Genomic DNA, 20,787 nt, shown 5'->3' on the forward strand with positions numbered 1-20,787 from the left:
TTCAAATGAAGGCAGCCTGACTCCAGAGTTGTATCTTAGTCACTGTGACAAAAGCTGAACCTGAGAGTGGGAGGCAGAAGACGTCCACGTTTCACGTGGTGAAAGGCAAGGTCCCCTAGATCAGCCGAGCAGCGGTTCAATAAGTTTATTGAGTACCGACTAAGTGCCAGGTCCCGGGAGGGGTTTCGGGGAGGTTTGACGGAGCTCCAGTCCAGGCCCCAGTACGAAGCTCATTCTCTTTCCACATCCTGTTGCTGTATGAAGGGATGGGGCCCTCTAGCTGGGAGGTTAGCTGGGAGAGAGGATTGTGCTCTAGTGGGCATGGTGCCTGGGGCTCAGGTGGAGAACTGGGTTGCCCTGCAGCCCACAGGACCCTGCTGGACCGGCCCAGAGCCCTTGAGGGCCGGCTCACTGGACTATTCCTGCCCATCCATCATGATGGGGAATGGACCCTCAGTGAGACTGAGACCTGCAAATCATGGAAATTAAGACCAGTTAGAGGGGGAACTGGCAGTCCCTTGGTAGGACTTCTGGCCACAGAGCCGGCTCTGGTACTTTATGGATGTTTCCTCCCATTTTGTGGTCCAGCTGGAAGGTAGAAGCAAGCCAGCTCAGCACAAGGCCTCATCTAGATGCTTCTGGACCACTTAGAGGGAGAGCCCCACCTCAACAGGATCCACAGCTCCCGCTGCAACCCGCACAGGCCCTGCTTTCCTGTCCACGGGGACCGCTAAAGTCAGCACTTAGCCCGTGGAGCCCTCTCAGCCCCACACAGCGGTTCCTTTATTTTCATCTCTGCTCCGTCCTCCACACAAGACCTCTGGAGTCTTGAGCCCGGGAGCCGCAGGAGGGAGAAAGGACGGCAAGTCACCTTGCAGGGCTGCGGGCACCTCGCCGCCCTGCCTCTGCTCCCCTCCCTCGGCGCTCCCGCATCACCCGCCCCACCTGCTGGAAGGGCTCCCCCTTTCCTGCCGGGGTGACTCCCGATAAAACCCTTCCGCCTTCAGGAGGCTAAGCTCTTGGAAGGTGTGCAGGCTGGAGTAGGAGGGCCCCACGGCCCTGGTGGTGCCGGCAGGACGGTGCCATTGATGCAAGGACAAAAGTAAAATGCATTCTCCAGCTTCCCAGGTCCTTGGCCACCTTTAGTCCTTGCCCCTTCCTCATCCTTGTCCATCACCCCATGCTCTTCCTGTGATGAGGACAGAGATGGGCCTGTGCCCTATGGGGAGGGCTGGAGCCGAAGGGGCCTGAGAAGGGCAGAGGCTTAGCTGGAATGGGGGGAGGGGTATCTGGGAAGAGGAAAGCTGGTTGTCTGAACCCTCCTCTGGGTGGAGCCTGTGACACTTCAGGGGGCACCCCTTGCCCCCACTCTGCCCTGGGGTCTGATTTTTTTTTTTTTACATCTTTATTGGAGTATAATTGCTTTACAATGGTGTGTTAGTTTCTGCTTTATAACAAAGTGAATACATATACACATGTCCCCATATCCCCTTCCTCTTGCATCTCCCTCCCTCCCACCCTCCCTATCCCACCCCTCTAGGTGGTCACAAAGCACCGAGCTGATCTCCCTGTGCTATGCGGCTGCTTCCCACTAGCTATCTATTTTACGTCTGGTAGTGTATATATGTCCATGCCACTCTCTGGGGTCTGATTTTTTAGGTCAGGCCCACTGGGCTGGGTTGAGTTCACCTTCTGGAGAAAGAGACCCAAGTCGGGTGGAGGGGCCACCCTGCCCTGGGCCTCTGAGCCGGCCATCAGCTGACCTTTGCTTCTTCCGTCACAGCGGCCCTGGACTCCCAGCCTCACCTGACTCAGCTGCAGTTGGAGCCTCGTGATGGAGACACCAGGGCCAGGTGGTGTGTCTAGCACAGAAAGGAGACAGAGCTGGACGGGATGGTGCCCACGCCCCGGTTCGCACAGGTGAACCTGGGGGAGGGGAGGAGATAGCCAGGTCATAGGGAAGCCTGGATCTGGATACTTGGAGACAGGTGGGTGAGAGAGGCCGCGTGGGGGAGAGGCACAGCCTCTGCCCAGGTACCGGCAGCTCCACCGCAGCCATGAGCCCATCTCTTCCTTTCTCAGCCTCCAGCTGAGGCTGCTAAGGTCGTTAAACTCCACCATTCTGTGACAAAGCATGGTCAGCTCGACCTCCTGACTCATCTCACTGGCCCTGGGCACACGGCTTAACCTCTCTGTGCCTCGATTTCCTCGCCTGTAAAATGGGAATAACAATAGTATCTTCCTCATAGGATTATTATAGGGATTAAGCGATTGAATTACTTACAATGTATAAAATGGTACCTGCCACACAGAAAGTGTTATACAAGTATTAGCTATTATATTATTACTCATGTCATTAAAAAGACCATACTGTGCTTTTTAAGACTTTAGGGTCTGGAGTCAAGCAGACTTAGGTTGGGGTCCTAGCTGTTCCACAAATAAGCTGTGTGACCTTGGGAAAGTTGTATAACCTTTCAGAGCCTCAGTTTCTTTTTCTGTAATATAGGTCTAACTTCACAAAGCTGCTGTGATGATTACGTGAGACAACTGAATACATTTGCTAAGTGAATTGTAACGTACCTAACACAATACACTGCTTCATCTTCCTGGCTGGATATTAGATTTAGGACAGTCTCTAAGGAGCAGGTAGGACTCCTGACAAATAGTCATGACCTTCCAAGTGGCTGCTCTTGATTGGACACTGTGAGCACCCAGAGCAGGACTATGGTTCTGTTCAGAACCAGGTCCAGAAATGGTGTGGTGGTGGCGGCAGGTGAGGTGGTGGGGACTTGGCCCTGCCTGGGCTTCTTACACTGGGAGTGCACGGATGCACGGCCGTGGCCAGACCCACGAGGGGCACAGATGGGCTTTGTCCTCAGTGGGCGTCTGCGGACAGCGATGGCGCACCCAGGGTGCTCAGACTCAGTGGGGAAGAGTGAGAGAAGCATCACACCCCAGACAGCATTCCCTGAACTGCAAATCTGTTAGTTATACGCTCTCACAGCTCTCTAGTTTTTAATTTTTTAATTTATTTATGGCAGTGTTGGGTCTTTGCTGCTGCGCACGGGCTTTCTCTAGTTGCGGCGAGTGGGGGCTACTCTTTGTTGCGGCGTGCGGGCTTCTCATCGCGGTGGCTTCTCTTGTTGCGGAGCACGGGTTCTAGGCACGCTGGCTTCAGTAGTTGTGGCACACGGGCTCAGCAGTTGTGGCTCGCGGGCTCTAGAGCGCAGGCTCAGTAGTTGTGGCACACGGGCTTAGTTGCTCCATGCCATGTGGGATCTTCCCAGACCAGGGCTCAAACCCGTGTACCCTGCATTGGCAGGCGGATTCTTAACCACTGCGCCACCAGGGAAGTCCCCCAGCTCTCTATTTTTGTCTTTAACTGCTCTTATCACAATCTGTAAATACGTAAATTTTTTAGTGATTATTGAATGTTTGTCTCCCCCGCTGAAATGTAAGCTCCTGAGAGTAGAGACCACGTCTGGATGGCTCATCATGGGATCCTAAGGTTTAGACCAGCATCTAGCACGCAGTCAGTGCTCAATAACTTTTTGATGATTGAATAAATAATAATAACAGTTAGCACTTATTTAGCTTTTATTATGTGTCAGCCATTGTCCTAGGCACTTGACATATATTGACCCATTTAAACTTCACAGTGCTCCTATGAGGTAGTTATTAATATTATCGCTATTTCAGAGATGAGGAAACTAAGGTACAGAGGGGTTGAGTTACTTGCCCAAGATTACACAGCCATCAGCTGGTGAAGCTGGGATTCAAGCCAGGCAGTTTGGCTCAAGAGTCCATGCTTTCAGCAGCAGTGTTATGCTGCTTCTCTGAAGCAATGAATGAATGAGGCGCATTAGATATTTATAGCATTTACTGCGTTTGGATAAATGAACTTTGGTGGAGGGAGTGAATGGTGTGACTCCTGCAGGTTAGGCTGCATGGTCCTGATGAATAGAACACAAATGGCCTTTAAGGACCCTTTGGAGGAAGTCTGCTTCCCATTGCCCAGCCTCTCCCCGGTCAGCTGCTGAAGGGTAGGGGTGACTGTGCACTCAGGGGTCTCTAACTCGCCCTGGTTTCTGGCTCCTTCTCTCTAGGATTAAGGAAGTGCAAGAACAGGCATGAGCTCAGGAACCTGAATTTCCTGTCCTGGTCTCTGCCTCCTCCCAGGCCTCCTGTGTCCCTAGAAGTACCTGCTGATGGGGTGGGGGTGGGGGGACTGCTTTGTCACTGCAGGAGGGGGTGGGGAAGGTGAGTGATGCTCCTATTCTTTGGTTCCTGGTTCCTGCCACACTGGTTCCCCAGCTGTGCCCCCTTCCTGACTGATATCCCTGCACCCCCTTCAGCATTTCTCTCCTCCCCACCCCCTCCCCTGCTTGGTTCCTGGCATGACGGCTCTTTCTTCTGGCCAGACTTCCCCCGCTGCACTCACCTCTTGCCCACGCACTGGTCTCTCCCAGGAACATTCGCATCTTGTGTGATGAGCAAACACGAGGAACATGACCTCTGCTGTCCTCTCGGCAACCAGCCTCAGCTCCTCCCCTGGGACTCCCATCCTTCAGGGAGGGGGCATGTTTCAGCACAGTCCTGTAGTCCTCAGCACCGTTGGTCTTTATCACAACTGAGGTGTGATAAGAGCCCAGATAAAGAGCCAGATGTGGGGCCTGGTGAGACAGGCAGCTGCCTGGCACTCGTCTGTGCTACAGAAGTATTAAGAGGTGGAGAAGCTTGCAATGACTTGAGGTTCTCCTTTCAGGGAGGTGTGGGTAGAAGAAATCCTTTGATCACTTACAATGGATGGGGGGTTAACTCCCAAAAGGACCACCTGAGATGGACCACGAAACTGCCTTCTAAGTGGCAGTGGGATGGGGGTGTTAGGGAGAGAGAATCCAGTTCTCCTGAGAGCTTTGGCTTTGCTACTTGGGAATGCAAGTTTAGGGCCAGAGCTGAATTGCTCAGGACTTGAGGGGGGACATGGCTCTGTCCTTCAGAGTCCTCCTTCTCTGCCTCTGCTCCAGCCTACACCTCAGAGCTCAGGCTCCACTCCAAACCAATGGAGAATAAACCTTCCAAGAACATTGATGTGAACATCCTCTGGCTCTGGTTGAAGGGAGAAAGCTGAAAGTTGGTGGTTGAGAAGCAGAGGATCTGTACTGTGGTCTCGGCTCCATTATTAATACAAGTTACGTCTCTTCAAGCCTCTTGTCTTTACTTACAATGTGGGGTGAGGCACTTAGACCACATGACTTCTAAGGTTACTTCCAGCTTTAGGGTTTCAGTGACTTTGAATAAGAAGCTACCCCCTGGGAGCATGAATTAAGAGGCTAGAAAGGGAAGGACCTACTTGGTGGTGGGCACAATGCCAGGGACTGCGCATACATTACCTCATTTAATCCTCACAAGGGCGCTATTCTTTTTTTTTTTTTTTTTTCCCTAAACAGAAGAAACTACAACTTAGAAAGGCCCAAGTATTGCTCAAGGTCACCCAGTATGAGAGGCAGAGATACAATCTGAAGTTGAGGTTGTGTGACTCAAGGTCTGTACTTGGTGCCCTGCTCGGAGACAGAAGTGGGTGTGGGGTGTGGGCTGGGTGCGGGTACGGATTTGGTGGTTGCTGTACCGAGAGCAGAGACTTGTCCCAGGCTGGAGACGATCGTATTCCTGGGATATCAGGCCCTGAGGAGGAAGGTGGGGTAGGGTGACAAGCATGGCAGGTGAAGGCAGGGGAGGACCTTCGCAGCCCCTGAGGGGGTCTGTCAGCAGGGTCCCAGGGAAGGGGACACTGGGGGCTGCCTGGCCCCCAGAAGTGTGAGAGCACATCTGTGAAGGGCGTCCGGTGCTGTGCGCTGCCTGCCCTCCCCACTCCCTTTCCGGGTCCCTGGGGCAGGCCCCACGCTGCACACATGCACAGACGTGCTCTGACATCTTGTGTCACACGCCCCATCGCAGACACAAACAGCCTGCATGCTGGCTCGCTCCGACAGCACTTTACCTGCTGGCCTCACCTTGTTCCCACTTTACCCCCTGGCCTCACCCTGTTCCCAGCCGCACCCACATCCAGTCTGCAGGTGCATGTGTGTGTGTGTGTGTGTGTGTGTGTGTGTGTGTGTTCCTTCTTCCTCGGCCTGCAGAATGCTATGCTCTGTTGGTTTCTCTTGGGTTTTCACAAACACATGCACAGTCTGATAATCTCTCTGTTGTGGGTTTCCTTTACACACACACACACACACACACACACACACCTCTCCTTCTAAACTGCTGCTTCTCAGCAGCTTCTCTGCTGGTCTTCCCTTCTCTCCAATCCACACACAACTCTGGGTCCCAGAGAGCCCCAGGAATCTTGAAAGGGCCCAGGAGGTTTCTTCTCTTGTTTTCCTCCTCACTGCTCTCTCGCAGGCTCACCCAGCCTGGCTGCAGGGCTGGGCAGGTCCCCTGCTGGAAGTGGCATCTCTGGGATCCGGGGAATGGCTATGTGGGTGGGGGCAGGCAGGGCTGGGAAGGGATTTGTTTGCCTTGGCTTCTTTTCTGTGAACATTTTTGTCCATTTGCCACGATGTTTCATTGGTTTCAGCTGATGTCATTCTGGTGCCTGGGAGAGGCTTGACATCCAAGCAGAGCGTGAAAGTGGGGGTGGGGAGGGGTGCAGAGCACCGACCCTGGAGTCAGGAAACCCTGCTTCTAGCTCTAGAACCTCGGTTTCCTCATCAGATGTATAAGGGGTTCAGAGCTGATGATCCCCAGTGTAGCTCTGAACTGTTGAGATGCTAGGAGACCTCTGCTTTATTTAAAATCTGTCTTCACCCTGATCATTCCTGATCTCTCTCTGTAGCTCATTTGTATGCACAGGCATCATCCGTGCAAACACGCAGATACACGCATGCACCACACTTACCCCATCCGAATGCAGCTACGCTCTTTTCCAGGAACTTCCTCAACTCAGCTGGGCCCCAGGCCCATTTTCAGGATGGGGGTTGCAAGTAGAGGGATATGTGTGTGTGTGTGCGTGTGCACATGCATATAAATGCGTGCACACGCATGCGCACACGCGCACACACTCACACCACTTTGAGGTGTATCTCTGGGTTGAAATGTCCCCCCCATGACAATGACCTGGGAAGTCACTAGCCTCTCCACCCATTCCCACACCCCCTCCCCTAAGAGTAAAGACCCGAATCCACAGTCTTGTTCTTGCTGGGCTCCCTCCCCCGCTTGACTGTAGAGAAGAAAAAGGAGGTGGGAGAAGCCCAGGAGGGGTGTGGAATGAGCGCGGGGGCCTAGAACATCAGAGCTGGAAGGGGCCGCCTTGACCGCTAGTCTAGTCGGCAGGTTCCAGACATTTCGCTTAAAGTGCGGAACCTTGGTTCTGACCAACTCTCACCTGGACGTGCAAACAAACAAAACTGGTTAAAGTCGAAAAAAGCAAAACTGGAGGTAAGGTGGATGGGGGCTAGGGGCCAGCCTACTCAGCATCCCCCTGCCCCTGATCACCCCTCCTACTGCCTCGTGAGCGAGCGAGCTTCCTGTGACCCCTTGGAGCTTTGACAAATACGGCTTAAAATCCACCCATCTAGCCCATTGGTTCTCCAGTGTGGGCCTTGGACCAGAGGCAGCAGCCATCACCTGAAGACTTATTAGCAATGCAGGTTCTCAGGAGGCCCCACCCCAATCCTGCTGAATCAGAAATCTGGGGTGGGCCCAGTGATCTACACTTAAGCCCTCCTGGTGGCTCTGTGGCAGCTGCAGTTTCAGAAGCACTGGGCTAGCACAACCGTCTGTTTGTAGATGAGGAATGCAGGCCCAGAGAGGGGTCTGAATTACCCAAGGTCTCAGAAAGCGCCATGTGGTCAGGCTATGACTCTAGGCCGATGGCCTGTCTATAGATGGCTGTGTGGTGATGCCCTGGAACGTTCTTGCCTTATTGCCTCTCCTTCCCCCGGGCTGGATTGGAGCCCTTTCGTTCAGGGGGGCTGCACTGAGTGGTGGGCAGTGAGGGCAGCCCCCGGGCCCGGGCACATGAAGAGGGGTGTGTATGAGGTCCCACTGTGGGCGAAGACTCAGGGCGTGGCTGGTCATCACACGTGCGGTACGTCTATGGAGTCTTCTCAGAAGAGGCAGATTCCAGAAGACAAGACTCCAGGAAACAGAGACTCTGTTTGACACAGGCCAGGGTGAGGGAGGGAGTGAGGAGTGCAAACCTGGCCACGGAGGAGGAGACCCAGGAGGGCCCAGGCTGGCAGGGGAGGGGGTGGCCCCGGGTAGGAGGAGTGGAAGTACTCAGCTCGCCAGCCCTGATACCAGTTCCCCAGAAGCCTGGGGATTTCTCCAATGAGTTAGGGAGTGTCTAACATCTCCGGCTAATCAACCACTGCCTGCTACCATGGAAGGAGGAGAGGGGAGTTTGGAGCCAGGCAGCTTTGAAAGGCAATGCTGCTCCTTGACAAAGCCAGCCTGGGCGGGTTTCAAAGGCAACTTCTGAGCGGCCCGCACGTTTCATGTTCATTAGATCCTCGCTTCCCAGGCTCCAAAGACAAACAGTGGGATTTAAGGGTTTTCTTTCCCTTTTGGTGACGTTTCGTTCGGAGCTGGGAGTTTTCAGCTGGGGAGGAGGCAGAGCCAGCTGAGACGCTTGTGCCTCCGGTCCATAGCCTCAGCAGAGCCTAGCTCCATCCTTTCTGCACACCGGAAGCTCCCAGGGGTCCTGAAGCTCTGTACCAACCCCCATCCTGAAGTCTAGTTGAGCAGGTACCCATGGCTGTCTGGGCATGGGCTATAAGGGGTGCAGTCCAGCTGCTGCAGGATGCAGAGTTCTTGTTTGTCATTTTCTCCCCGGCACCTACGTGCTCAATAAATGTTTACTGAATGTGTGAGTGAGTGAAGAAATGAATGAGTGTGCTGGTCATTTCCCTGTCGCTCCAAGATCCATTTCCGGTCTTTCTCTGCCCTGTTTGGAGGCACAGGGAACTACATTTCCCAGGATCCCTTACCTACTGGCTTTGGGATGGGTTCAGCCAATTGGAGGCACTAGAAGAGGTAGAGAGTAGGAGGAGGGGAAAAGCCAGGATACTTCTTCCCTTGCTCTGTTTCCAGCCAGGTCTCTGTAGCATCCGTGTCTCCTCTTTGGCTCCTCCAGAAGAGCCCCTTCCTGCACGGCCCGTCTCCCTCTGGCAGGCCCACAGCCAGTCCAGCTTCTGTCTGGGGACCTCAGCTCCTGGGCTTCTGGAACACTGCCTGCTCTGTCCAGCCCCAAGAATGTGGTGGCTTCTTGCTGTTGCTGATCTCTGGGTTGCCCTACCTCTTCTACCACTTTACAACCAAATCCCTGATTTAAATCCCTCTGCTTGAAAGGCCTGGGGTGGCTTCTATTTCCTCAGTGAGCTCAGCAGGTTGCACGAGGGACTGTGCTGAGTTTACCCTGCAGAGAGAAGCCTATGTACCAGCAGCAGGTCTGAGCAGGTTTGAGTGGCCTGGGACCTGGAGTCCTACAGACACGGCAGCCTTATTCTGGGCAAGACACCCTGTCCCTCTGCCGAGGCACGTGCCCCTGTGCTGCTGGAGCCCTGGGGCTCCTCCCTCCTATTCCAGTATTGTGCATTCCCTCTGACTCTGCTGCAAAAGCATAAGACGTGGCAAAAAGGAACAGAGAGGTGCAAAAAGTAGAAAGCTGTCTACCACCCGCCAGACCCCGTGTGGGCCTTTAGTCTTTGCCCCGAGAAGGCTCACAATGGCCCTGTTGGGTAGATCATCTTATCCTCATTTTATGGAGGAGGAGACTGAGACTCTAAGAGCTTAAGTGACCTGTTTCCTCAAATGGTAACTCAGTCTGTCCTTTCAGTCTCACTTGTATGCCTTTTCGCCTCCCCACCCACCCTCACTGTTTGTGTCACTTTAAACACTCACACAGTCTTTCGCCAGTCTCCTAACTGGGCTGCCTCCCCCAAAGCTCACCTTCCAGCACATCCTCCACACCCTGCCAGGGCCATTTTCTAAAACAGAAGTTGAACCACATATTCCACTGCTTAAACCCTGCCAGAATCCTTACTGCTTAAGGAATAAGGTCCAATCTCCTTGGCCCAGCAGCAAGGCCCTCTGAGATCTGGTCCCAGCCCCCTCCCCAGCTGTGTCTCTTGTCTCCCTCCCCACTCACACCCCACCCATAATTCAGTCTCATGGAGCCTCTGTTAGTGTTTCTCTAACAGAGCTGGTGGGTCATACCTCCGTGCCTTTTCCAGGCTGTGCTCTCAGCCACGAGGACCTCCCCACCTTTCCTCCCTCTCTCCCATCTCCCTGGGAAGCTCCAGCTCCTTCTTCAAGACCGGGCTTTGGCATCTCCCTCTGTGGAACACCTTGCTGGCTCCCCTGCTCCAGGTGGGTCCCTTCTCCCTGCTCCCATGCACCTTTGTCTTCTTGTTCCTGCCTTGCATCCATCACACTGCACTGTGACCATTGGTTCTCGTCTCCACTTCCCCTGCTGGACTGCAAGTTCCTTGAGGGCAGGAACTGTGTTTCATTCATTCATTCATTTATTTAAAAATGCTTATTGAGTACTAACTTTATGCTAGGCACTGTGCCTGATGCTGGGATACTTGGCTTGTGTCACAGAGTACACGGTCTAGTGTGGAATAATTCATCACACCAGTAACAGTAATAATAAACGATCACACCAATACATATATAATTATAGCTTATAAAGGAAAAGTAAAGGGTGTGATATCCTTGGAATAATTCCTGATTCCAGGGAGTATTCAGTATATGCTACTTTTCTACCCCAGCTCTAGCCCCGTACACCAGGATGTATATTTATTGCTGTATGTGTAGCACTGTTCCCAGAGTGGGGACATTTATCCCTGCAGGTCTGTGAACTTTCTGTAGGAGGTTCTCTTTTTCTTCAGCTCCTGTCCAGGGGCTGGCACACAGTAGGTATATGATAAATGTGGGTTGACTTAAAAATGGAATTATAGGGACTTCCCTGGTGGCACGGTGGTTAAGAATCCGCCTGCCATTGCAGGAGACACAGGTTTGAGCCCTGGTCCGGGAAGATCCCACATGCCACGGAGCAACTAAGCCCATGCACCACAGTTACTGAGCCAGCGCTCTAGAGCCCATGGGCCACAACTACTGAGCCTGTGTGCCTAGAGCCCGTGCTCCGCCACAAGAAAAGCCACCTCAGTGAGAGGCCCGTGCACCGCAATGAAGAGTAGCCCCCTCTCGCCGCAACTAGAGAAAGCCCATGTGCTAGCAACGAAGACCCAATGCAGTCAAAAATAAATAAATAAATTTATTTAAAAAAATAAAATTATATCCCTGTGTGTGAGTCAGGGTGGCCTTACTATCCGGAGGAGCCCAGGCCACTGGGCAGCGCGGTCAGGGCTCTGGACATGGCTGCCCTTCCTCTCCCTGAACACTCTCTCCCCCATGGCCACGGAGATCAGGAAAAGGGGAGTCCTTTCAGCTCTGTTACTTACTAGTTGTATGACTTTGGGCAAGTCATGGAGCCTCAATCTCTCTGAGTCTCAATCTCCTCACCTGTAAAATGGAGATGATAATAGTATTGGTGTCATAAGCTTCCTATGAGGAGGCTTAAGTTAACACAGAAAGTATTAGAGCCATGCCTGGCATAGAGTAGACAGTCCGTAGAGCTGCACTATTATTATTATCATTACCATTTCTACTGCAGGATCCTAGTGAATGTCTGACCATCACCTGCATGTGTCTCCCCACCAGATCCCACACACAGCCCAGCCCCCTCTGGCCTTGCATGCGACTGGAGTCCCAACCTTTCCTCTTGCTAGGAAGCTGTGGGTAACTGGGTCTTAATTAAGCCTGACTGGGGTGTGATTAGTGGCTGCTGTGTGAGTCAGCAGCAGGCCAGGGTGGGGAGAAGACTGGGGGGTGGGGGGGGGCGGAAAGCAGAGAGAGTGGAACAGAAGGCTGCTGCTGCCTGGGGCTGGATTTCCAGGCTCAGTCAACCCGCTTTCCTTAACAACTACGGGGGACAGGGTGAGCAATCCTTGGTCTCAGCAGCCACCCCATCCTAGCACCAGAGCTGTAGCTCTGCAGTTACTACTCGCTCATTCATTCAGCAAATACTGCACGCTTACTACTTCCAGGCACTGTCCTAGGTGCTGGGCGGGAGGAGTGGACAACATGGACACAGGTCGTTGCCCCCATGTAACATACAGACTGGGGGGAGGGGCACAGAGAGGTACGTAGAGCTTACAATGCCCTGTGCTGACTGCCACCATGGGGGGTGGCACCCAGGAGACCCCAGGAAGAGCTGGCTGGCCTTTCCCTGCTCTGAGTATCTTGTCCTGCATAGCCTCCCATCATATCTTGAGGTGACCTTATTTCCGTACCTGTCTACCTCCCCACCAACGGTAAGTCACCTGAGGGCACAGACCATGTGACATCGATCTCTGTCCCTCCGGCTCTTGGCATAGCTCTTGGAACATAGCAGGTGCTCAAAAAATTGTTTGTTTGGTTGAATGAACCCCAGCTCAGGAAGCTCAGGCTGTATGACCCCCTAGAACAGGGATTGGCAAACCGTAGCCTGCGGGCCCAATCCTGCCTCCAGCCAGGCTATTTTGTAGAGCTCTCAAGCTAAGAATGGTTTCTACATTTTTTAAGGGGTGAATTGTTTAAAAAAAAAAATCCAAGAGTAATATGCTGCAGAGACATCCATGGCTGTAGAGCCTAAAATATTCACTGTCTGGTGTTTTATAGAAAATGTTTGCTGCCCCTTGGTCTAGAAGCTTTTGTCTGCATCTCCCTTATTTACGAAATGAGGAGCTTGGTTTAGGTACCACAAAGGTTCCTGATGTGGAGTCATGGGACCCTGAATTCCATAGCTCTTGTCTCTGTCCTTGAAGGTCCCGTGTTACACTCCTGTCACCAGTGGCCCTGCACACAGCAGGCGCTCAGGTGACGTCGGCTGGCTGGTGGTATGGTGGCGGGAGAGGGAATTAGCTCAGAGCCTGGCTCCGTTGCCACACAGCTGTGAGTTTAGGCAAGTTATTTAAGTCCCAGAGCCTCAGTTTCCTCACCTGAAAAAATGAGGGTAGTAACTTAGCACCTGTTTCCTAGGGTGGCAGTGAGGTTTGTTTGTTTTCTGGCCACACCACATGGCAGGTGGAACTTCCCTGACCAGGTGTTGAACCCCTGCCCGCTGCGGTGAAAGTGTGGAGTCTTAACCACTGGACCACCAGGGAAGTCCAGCAGTGAGGCTTAAAGGAGATAACTAAGGGTGGAGGTGCTCTGTAAGCTCTACGCTGCTGTTCAGTTGCTAGAAGCTACTGCTACTGTTACTGCTGGACATATATTGTTAGTTAGTCCTGCTTGATACAATTTAACTCATGGGGTGGTTTCTGGGAGAAGGATGGTCTGGTTCTTGAAGGTCAAGGTGGATTCTAAAGCTGCCCATCAGAAAGGCCCAGGGTGAGTGAGCTCGGTGATGGGGTTATCTATGGTCTTGAGGGACCCCCTGCCTACTCCTTTCAGACTGTGGGAAGGGACAGTTGATTAAGACTTGGGGAGGGTGAACCCCCAGAGCCTTGATCCCTGAGGATTCCCTGGGGCAATGGATGGAGCCAGACCTGCACAGCGGTCTCACCTCTGGCCCTACAGTCGCCTCTGTTCCCTGGGAGCGAGAATTTGGCTTTCCTGCCTAGCCTGGCTCCCCCGACTCACTGCCATTGGATCTATCTTCGTCTCTCCATAACCTTGACTCATCTTTGTTTAGCATTTTCCTTTTGATGAGCTCTCCCATATATATCCACTCTGTTTTCTGCAAGAACCCTATGTGGTAGGGATATTACTCCCCACTTTTATAGATGAAGATACCGAGGTTCAGGGAGGTTCAGCAACTTGCCCGGAGTATCCCAGCTGGGATGAAATCTGGGTTTCTTACTGCCAGGGCTCTTTCTGTCACACCACACTGCCTTTCTTCACCTGCCTCAGCTGTACTAACGCATCTATCTTCTCCCGGTCCCGCTCCCACTGCTTTGCTGCCCTTCGCTTCATCCCAGCTGACTCACAGGCCAGACAGGCCGGGGAGAATCCCCTTCTACCCACTCTCCGCCGCCCCCCACCCCGGCCCCCGTGCCCCGTCCTGGTGTAGGAGCAGGCCTGCCCTTGCCGTGGAAACCTGTTGTAACGACAGTGGCGCTTGGGGCCCTCCCTCGACTGGCCCTGCCCCCTGGAGGGTCTGGGGTAGAGCTGGCTGGGGAAGGCGCACACCAGGAGTGCCAGGGAGGAGATGCCAGCTTCAGTTACCATGACATGGAGTGTTTATGCTGCCACGGGGTCCTGGGTGTCACACTGCATTAGGCGGGCACTCAGGGCCTACTCCCGCCAGCCAAGAGACCAGCTGCTCGTCCTCTCTCCCTTCCTCCTCTGCCATACTCAGTGACATTCCTGACCCTGGAGATACATTTAGGGTCTCCTGGGTGCCCGGCCTTTGGAAGATGCCACTTTCTAGGGACTGAGTGTTCGACTGGGGCCAGGAAGCCTTGGTCCCTCAACAGTTTCATCTGACCTCCTCTGGGGGCAGGCTCCTAGCTCCTGGTTTGACGGGGAGCATCCAGGCTTTGAGGACCCAGCAGTCCCTCTCTGTGGTCTCAGCCCAGAGGTGATGCCCTGCAGAATCCTGGACGCAGGGGTACCTGCAATGGGGGAGATCTCAGACCTTAACTTCCCCAAGACAGGACCCTGATGGGTTTACGGGGAGACCTAGAGCCCCCCACCCCCGGTGTGGCTTCCTCTCCTGCCTTGCCCGTCTTCAGCTTTGTGTCTGCCACTCTCCCCCGTTTCCTCTGTACTCGGCAGTAGGTTGAGGACTGGGGGGCGATGGGCAGTGAAGGGAGATCAGAGAGGGCCCAGGTCCACTCCCTGAGGAAGAAAGTGTTTGGGGGGCACATGACTCTGTGGGTACCCAGCCTGAGGAGTGACGGGTGCGGGGGTAGAAAGCGTGAGCTGGGTACAAGCTCAGCCCCAGAGCACAGGGGCTGCTGCATCATCCCCTCCTCTCCAGGCCTTCCTAACTGTCCCCTCAGGGTCTGGCCCGAGCCTCCCTTTCCAGCTCCATCACCCCCAGACTTGAGTCTTCCCTATGCTCTGCCTATAGCCTTACCACCCTGCTGCCTCCATTGTATCCACTAGGTTGCTGACACCCTAAAGGCTGGCCCCCTTCACCACCTAGAAAGAGTCTACTAATCCTTTGCATCTCCTCTCAAGACCCACCTCCACTGTGAGGCCTCCCCTCACCGCCGCTCCCACTGGAATGCCACCCAGATGGCACATCTCCATTGTAACTACATCTGCCTATATGTGGCTTGGTTGTTGATGTTTCTCTCTGACTCTAGACAGTCAGGGACAATGTCTTCATCGCCTTGGGACCCTCAGCAGTAGCTCTGTGCTTGGCCTACATTGTTGACATTTAATAAATGTTTAGAACATGCTTGAATTAGTAAGCTAATCAATGACTAGGGCCATGGGAGACGTGCTCAAGTGATCCTCCCCACCCCCCGTCCCTTCCCAGTGTCCCCCACTCTTCCGCATGGGACAGGGAGAGACAGGTCTCAGAGCCCACAGTCCAGATGCCCATAAAGGGGCTTGGAAATCTGAGACTGGGCTCCCAGGAGAACAGCAGCATCTCCAAAGAGCCTCCCCCAGACCTGTCCCCCACATCATTCTTGGATAGCCCCTTGGACAGTGCTCTTTCCAAATTTCTGGCATTCAAAGCGGAACCCAGCCTCCGAGCTCAGCACGCTAAGCCCTGAGGAGCTGCATTGCTCTGGCTCCGTCACCTCGACCGGCTCCAAACTAGGTCAGGTCCTGCTGCCGGCCAGCAGGAGTTGGCCAGCACTGACTGCCCAGTGGCCTGGCCACGTGCTTGCAGCTCCTGGGGAGCGAGAGCCTGGAAACTGCTGGAGTAGGGGGATAGGAGCTGGGGTGAGTGGGGCAGGGGGTGGAGGAGAAGGTCTGTGCAGGTTGCAGTGCTTCCCTTGCTCCACTCTCAGGAGTGAATTTGCTCCATTCTTTTCCTTATTCAGTCCACAAAGGTTTACTGTGTGTTTGCCTCGTGCCAGGTACTGTACTAGGTACTGGGGTTGGAAGAAGAGCTCGTGGGCCAGACACAAACCAACCATAGTAAGATGCACCAGAGTGATGACAAGGTTTGTACCAGATGCCCTGGGCTGCCCAGGAGAGAGGACAAGGGGGAGGGTCAGTGGAGGTCAGAGACCATGTCCCAAGGGCCAGCTGCTGACACTATTGCAGGAGCTGCTGACTCCCCTTTATCTCCACCCACACCCTGCCCCCAGGACGTGCTCTAGATACAGCTCCAGATTAGATCTCAAAGGTGTCCTGCCCGCTTGCATGACCATCACCCCGGTCCAAGCCTCCTCTCACCCGGCAGCTGCAGCTGCCCCCCCACCTTTTTTTTTTAAAAGAAACTGCTTTTTATTTACTTATTTATTTTTGGCTGTATTGGGTCTTCGTTTCTGTGAGAGGGCTTTTTCTCTAGTTGCAGCAAGCGGGGGCCACTCTTCATCGCGGTGCGCGGGCCTCTCACTGTCGCGGCCTCTCTTGTTGCGGGGCACAGGCTCCAGATGCGCAGGCTCAGTAGTTGTGGCTCACGGGCCCAGTTGCTCCGCGGCATGTGGGATCTTCCCAGGCCAGGGCTCGAACCCGTGTCCCCTGCATTGGCAGGCAGACTCTCAACCGCTGCGCCACCAGGGAAGCCCGCAGCTGCCCTTTAACGGGGCTCCCTTTCACAATCTAGTTTCCATGTAACAGCGAAAATGATTTTGTTCTAAATATATATTTTACTTTTATTAGGTAATACATGCTCTTGGTACAAAATAGAATGATTTTAAAAACAGGAGTCATGTCACTCCTTTGCTTAGGATCTGACTTCTCATCTACTTAGAACAAACCCCCAATTCCCTGCCTGGCCTACAGAGACCTCCCTAACTTGGAGTCTGCTTGCCCCTCTGATCCCACTTTGCATCACTTCCCCCTCCCCAACAGTGAACCAGTCTGCTCCTCAAACAGGCCAGTCTCCCTGCCTCCCAAGGCCTTTGCACATGCTGTTCCATCTGCCTGCAATGCTGTTCCCCAGACATCTGCTTGACTGCTGCCTCTCATCCCTCTATCTCAGCTTAATGTCACCTCCTCAGAGAGGCCTTCCCTCCTTGCTAATCTAAAGTAGCCATGAGACATTCTATCCTATCACTATATTAAAAAAAAACAGCTTTATTGAGATATAATTGACATAAAACAAGTTGCACATATCTAAAATGTTCGTGGATAAATTTTAACATATGTATACACCTGTGAAACCATCACCACTGTCAAGATAGTCGGTGTATCTATCACCCCCAAGTTTCTTCATGTACATTTGTAATCTCTCCCTCCTGCCTCTCCCAGAATTCTCTCCCCCATCCCCTGACACCACTGATCTGCCTTCTGTCACTATAGGTTAGTTTGCATTTTCAAGAATTTCATATAAATGGAATCATACAGGATGTGCTCTTTTGGGGAGGAAAGTCTAGCTTTTTTCATAAAGCATAATTATTTAGAGAATTATCCATGCTGCATGAATCTATAGTTTATTCCTTTGTATTGCTGAGGGGTGCTTGGATAAGGGAGATGGGGCCTGTGCTCCACCCTCATCCCCTGGGCCTTGGTATGGCACATTCCAAAGCCTCAGCTGGGTTCCCTGTCCCCCTGCCCTCTGGTGTCACATTGGATGAGGCTTCTGCTGCAGTAAGGCAGAAGTGGCAGGCAGAGGTAGTGAGGGCTGGTGCCCCATGGGGCAGGCAGAGAGGGAGCAGGAGGGAGCACACAGAAGGAGGAAGGGCAGAGGGCCCGGTGTCAGCTCTAGGTGCCAAGGTGCTGTGTTATGGGATGTGGGAGTGGGCACACTCCTGGTGGAACTTTACATAATGCATGGCTTGGCTGCCAATTGCCCTGGGAGCTAATAGAGCCATTTGCATGCTATCACCAGATTGGCTGGGAGAAATAGGAGGGCATTTGTCCTGTGGAGTGGCCTCTGCCATCCTGTGTTGGCACTGGGCTGGACAGGTGTCATTGCCTTCATATGGGAGAAGGCAGCACCTCTCTGGGTAGAGTTGCCATCTTTGTGGCCTGGTCTCCATGACTGGGGTCAGAGGGAGAGGTCTTTAATCAATTCCCAAATAGCAGAGAAGGCAGGCCACTTGTGCTTGGCATTAGAGAGGGATACAGGTCAAATCCTATTAGGTGGGGCTAGAGTGTGGTGTCTTATTTATTAGACATTTGCATTCATTTTCTACTGCTGGATAACAAATGATCACAAAACTACCGGCTTAAAACAACATGCATTTTATCATCTCAGAGTTTCTGTGGGTCAGGAGTCCAGGCCCAGCCTAACGGGCTCCTTGCTCAGTGTCTCACAAAGCTGAAATCTAGGTGTTGGCTGGTCTGGATTTCTTTATGGAGTGGGATCTTCTTCCAAGCTCTGTGGTTGTTGGCAGAATATGGTGCCTTGCGGTTGTAGGACTGGAGTCCCATTCTCTTGCTGGCTGTCATCCGGGGACCTCTCTTGGCTCTTAGAAGCACTCAGTTTGTTGCCCTGTAGTCCTCTTACAGGCTCGCTTACCACATGGGAGCTAAATTCTTTAAGGTCTCACCAGGAGACTCTCTCCCCCCTCAGGAAGGGTCAGTCCCTCTTTTAAGAGCTTTCACTGGTTAAGTCAGGCCCACTCAGGATAAACTTCCATTTAATTAACTCAAAATGAACTGATTTGAGACCTTAATTACCTCACTTCATCATCTTCGTGAATCCCACCCACACTGCAGGGAAGAGCATTATACAGGGCACGTGCACAGGGAGGCAGGACTCATGGGGTGACCTTAGCATCCTGCCTATCACAATATTTTAGTGAGAGAGAGATGAGGGAGATAGATAGATAGATAGACAGACAGACAGATAGAGAGAAAGAGAGAGGGAGAGAAATTGGATATTTAAAGATAGAAAGGAGTGGTGGGTGTAGAACAACAGAGGTGCAGAGCTCACCTGCAATTCTGTCCTGCTCTGCTCTTCCCTCTCTTGCTTATAATCAAGACAGTTGATAAGTCAGAATTTTAATTATAAACAGTGACTATCACATGGATAGGAACCAAAAAGAGCATTTGCTGTATGTGCTCATTTCTCACAGGGAATTGGTGAGAACCAGCTCAACCAATGACTATTGCCCTTGGCCATCTGCTGGGACGCGCAAAGAGCTTATAGAATCAGAGGATTACAGACTGCTGGAGCCAGCGGGGACTTTGGGGATCTTGTAATCCAACCCGAACATTGCACAGATGATGGAACCAAGGCCCAGAGAGGAAACGTGAGTCGTGCGAGGTCACACAGCTAGTTGGTAGCAAGGTTTACCGGGAACCAACCAATGTCTGCTCATTCAGCCAGCAGGTTCTGTGTGAGGGTTGGGAGGAGACAGACGTATCCTAGGCCATCTCACGTACTTTCCACTATACCAGTTTGCCTCGTTACACAGTCCCTGCCCTTCTAATGGGACTGGCTTCATAGAATTCTTAATGTGTAAAATATTAAATAACAGTTGTGTCGGCCTAGTCCTGCTTGGCCATGGGGACTAGACAGAGGGGTTGCAGCCTGAGCACAGATGGGGTGGCAGCAGGAGGAGGGGGCTCTGCAGCCTGCAGAATGGCAATGTTTGTGTGCACATGTGCACGCGTGCGTGCGTGTGTGTATCCAACTGAGATTAAACCCTGAAAGCGGGACTCACCCCTACCTCCTCCTCCCCCAGGCAATCACACCCTGCCTGTGACTATGTCACCTCCTTCCCTCCAGGAGCCTTTATCAGTATCACAGATGCTGATTCACAAGATGCAGGTTGCCAAGGAAGGTGATTAATGATGGCAGCTGTGGTCCCCCTCACTCTCCCATCCTCCCTGACCTTTTTCTTCCCCCTCCTCTTTCCAGTTTCCCCCTGTCGCCACCATCCTCTAAGAAAATAGATAAGCATCCCTGGCATGAGAGGGGAAGGAAGGGAAATTGGACCCTTTTGGAGTAACTGCTAAGGTTCAGGCACTGTGCCAGGCTCTTTCATTCGTTCTCATTTAACAATGTACATAAAGAGATGCTGCGTGGTGTCCTCAGATGCAGGGGAGGGCTGTGCTCATTCCATGTCCCCATAGAGGGCAGTGCCAGGCTGATTTCCCGCAGACACAATTGCCATCCTTTGGCACATATGTTGTTCACGTTGGCTCTGATGTGCATGCTGTCGGCATGCCAGACTTCAGAGGACAAACCCATGTAACCCCGGAGCCTTCAATGTCGAGGCTGTCAGGGACCTTAGCAATCATTCACTTTCCTAGAAAGGGTGAGACAGAAGCCCAGAGGAAAAACAACTTGTTCAAGGTCACGCAAAGCTCGCCTCTCCTGACTCCTGTTCTAGAGTTTGTTTTCCTATCCAGCTTCTATTTCTCCTGCTGTACTTTAATTCTCTGGAAACTGGGAAACAGTCACTGAGAGCTTCAGAGGTGCAGAGTAAAGGGTAAATGGGGGTAAAGGTCTTTCTTTTTTTTAAAAAATTTTTGAATTTAATTTATTTTTTTATACAGCAGGTTCTTATTAGTTATCTATTTTATACATATTATTGTGTATATGTCAATCCCAATCTCCCAATTCATTCCACCACCACCCCCCACCACCACTTTCCCCCCTTGGTGTCCATACGTTTGTTCTCTACATCTGTGTCTCTATTTCTTTTTTAA

This window comes from Delphinapterus leucas, chromosome 7 (assembly GCF_059928025.1).
Source record: "Delphinapterus leucas isolate spDelLeu-1000000601 "Yukka" chromosome 7, BTC_Dleu_Yukka2, whole genome shotgun sequence".
In the NCBI taxonomy this organism is placed as follows: domain Eukaryota; kingdom Metazoa; phylum Chordata; class Mammalia; order Artiodactyla; family Monodontidae; genus Delphinapterus; species Delphinapterus leucas.